The following is a 3,680-nucleotide window of genomic DNA, read 5'->3' on the forward strand; positions in this document are numbered from 1 at the left end:
AGGTGGCCCCACCCGGTGGACCCCCGGGATCCTTCCGGTGGTCCCGGTACAATACCGATAACCCCCGAAACTTTCCCGGTGGCCAAAACTGGACTTCCTATATATAATTCTTCACCTCCGGACCATTCCGGAACTCCTCGTGACGTCCGGGATCTCATCCGGGACTCCGAACAACTTTCGGTTTTCCGCATACATATATCTCTACAACCCTAGCATCACCGAACCTTAAGTGTGTAGACCCTACGGGTTCGGGAGACATGCAGACATGACCGAGACGCCTCTCCGGTCAATAACCAACAGCGGGATCTGGATACCCATGTTGGCTCCCACATGTTCCACGATGATCTCATCGGATGAACCACGATGTCAAGGATTCAATCAATCCCGTATGCAATTCCCTTTGTCAATCGGTATGTTACTTGCCCGAGATTCGATCGTCAGTATCCCAATACCTTGTTCAATCTCGTTACTGGCAAGTCTCTTTACTCGTACCGCAATGCATGATCCCGTGACTAACGCCTTAGTCACATTGAGCTCATTATGATGATGCATTACCGAGTGGGCCCAGAGATACCTCTCCGTCACACGGAGTGACAAATCCCAGTCTCGATCCGTGCCAACCCAACAGACACTTTCGGAGATACCCGTAGTGCACCTTTATAGTCACCCAGTTACGTTGTGACGTTTGGCACACCCAAAGCACTCCTACGGTATCCGGGAGTTGCACGATCTCATGGTCTAAGGAAAAGATACTTGACATTGGAAAAGCTCTAGCAAACGAAACTACACGATCTTTTATGCTATGCTTCGGATTGGGTCTTGTCCATCACATCATTCTCCTAATGATGTGATCCCGTTATCAATGACATCCAATGTCCATAGTCAGGAAACCATGACTATCTGTTGATCAACGAGCTAGTCAACTAGAGGCTTACTAGGGACACGTTGTGGTCTATGTATTCACACATGTATTACGATTTCCGGACAATACAATTATAGCATGAACAATAGACAATTACCATGAACAAAGAAATATAATAATAACCATTTATTATTGCCTCTAGGGCATATTTCCAACAGTCTCCCACTTGCACTAGAGTCAATAATCTAGTTACATTGTGATGAATCGAACACCCATTGCATCCTGGTGTTGATCTTCTTTTGCTCTAGGGAGAGGTTTAGTCAACGGATCTGCTACATTTAGGTCCGTATGTACTTTACAAATATCTATGTCTCCATTTTGAACACTTTCACGAATGGAGTTGAAGCGACGCTTGATATCCCTGGTCTTCCTGTGAAATCTGGGCTCCTTCGCAAGGGCAATAGCTCCAGTGTTGTCACAGAAGAGAGTCATCGGTCCCGACGCATTGGGAATCACCCCTAGGTCGATAATGAACTCCTTCATCCAGACTGCTTCCTGCGCTGCCTCCGAGGCTGCCATGTACTCCGCTTCACATGTAGATCCCGCCACGACGCTCTGCTTGCAACTACACCAGCTTACTGCTCCTCCATTCAAAATATACACGTATCCGGTTTGTGACTTCGAGTCATCCAGATCTGTGTCAAAGCTAGCGTCGACGTAACCCTTTACGGCGAGCTCTTCGTCACCTCCATAAACGAGAAACATATCCTTAGTCCTCTTCAGGTACTTCAGGATATTCTTGGCCGATGTCCAGTGTTCCATGCCGGGATTACTTTGGTACCTTCCGACCAAACTTACGGCAAGGTTTACATCAGGTCTGGTACACAGCATGGCATACATAATAGACCCTATGGCCGAGGCATAGGGATGACACTCATCTTTTCTATATCTTCTGCCGTGGTCGGGCATTGAGCCGTGCTCAATTGCACACCTTGCAATACAGGTAAGAACCCCTTCTTGGACTGATCCATATTGAACTTCTTCAATATCTTGTCAAGGTATGTACTCTGTGAAAGACCAATGAGGCATCTTGATCTATCTCTATAGATCTTGATGCCTAATATATAAGCAGCTTCTCCAAGGTCCTTCATTGAAAAACACTTATTCAAATAGGCCTTTATACTTTCCAAGAATTCTATATCATTTCCCATCAATAGTATGTCATCCACATATAATAAGAGAAATGCTATAGAGCTCCCACTCACTTTCTTGTAAACACAGGCTTCTCCATAAGTCTGTGTAAACCCAAACGCTTTGATCAACTCATCAAAGCGAATGTTCCAACTCTGAGATGCTTGCACCAGCCCATAGATTGAGCGCTGGAGCTTGCATACTTTGTCAGCATTCTTAGGATCGACAAAACCTTCCGGTTGCATCATATACAATTCTTCCTTAAGGAAGCCATTAAGGAATGCCGTTTTGACGTCCATTTGCCATATCTCATAATCATAGAATGCGGCAATTGCTAACATGATTCGGACGGACTTCAGCTTCGCTGCGGGTGAGAAAGTCTCATCGTAGTCAACCCCTTGAACTTGTCGATAACCCTTAGCGACAAGTCGAGCCTTATAGATTGTCACATTACCATCCGCGTCTGTCTTCTTCTTGAAGATCCATTTGTTTTCTATGGCTCGCCGATCATAGGGCAAGTCAGTCAAAGTCCATACTTCGTTTTCATACATGGATCCTATCTCGGATTTCATGGCTTCTAGCCATTTGTCGGAATCCGGGCCCGCCATCGCTTCTTCATAGTTCGAAGGTTCACCGTTGTCTAACAACATGATTTCCAAGACAGGGTTGCCATACCACTCTGGTGCAGAACGTGTCCTTGTGGACCTACGAAGTTCAGTAGTAACTTGATCCGAAGCTTCATGATCATCATCATTAACTTCCTCCCCAGTCGGTGTAGGCACCACAGGAACATTTTCCCGCGCTGCGCTACTTTCCGGTTCGGAAGGGGTGACTATCACCTCATCAAGTTCCACTTACCTCCCACTCAATTCTTTCAAGAGAAACTCCTTCTCCAGAAAGGACCCGTTCTTGGCAACGAAGATCTTGCCTTCGGATCTGAGGTAGAAGGTATACCCAATAGTTTCCTTAGGGTATCCTATGAAGACGCATTTCTCCGACTTGGGTTCGAGCTTTTCAGGTTGAAGTTTCTTGACATAAGCATCGCATCCCCAAACTTTTAGAAACGACAGCTTAGGTTTCTTCCCAAACCATAATTCATACGGTGTAGTCTCAACGGATTTCGACGGAGCCCTATTTAAAGTGAATGCGGCAGTCTCTAAAGCATAGCCCCAAAATGAGAGCGGTAAATCGGTAAGAGACATCATAGATCGCACCATATCCAATAGAGTGCGATTACGACGTTCAGACACACCATTTCTCTGAGGTGTTCCAGGCGGCGTGAGTTGTGAAACTATTCCATATTTCCTTAAGTGTGTACCAAATTCGTGACTTAAATATTCTCCACCACGATCTGATCGTAAGAATTTTATTTTTCTGTCACGTTGATTCTCAACTTCACTCTGAAATTCCTTGAACTTTTCAAAGGTTTCAGACTTGTGTTTCATTAGGTAGACATACCCATATCTACTTAAGTCATCAGTGAGAGTGAGAACATAACGATATCCTCCGCGAGCCTCAACACTCATTGGACCGCACACATCGGTATATATGATTTCCAATAAGTTGGTTGCTCACTCCATTGTTCCAGAGAACGGAGTCTTGGTTATCTTACCCATGAGGCATGGTT

This window comes from Triticum aestivum, chromosome 6D (genome assembly GCF_018294505.1).
Source record: "Triticum aestivum cultivar Chinese Spring chromosome 6D, IWGSC CS RefSeq v2.1, whole genome shotgun sequence".
NCBI classification, from domain to species: Eukaryota; Viridiplantae; Streptophyta; class Magnoliopsida; order Poales; family Poaceae; genus Triticum; species Triticum aestivum.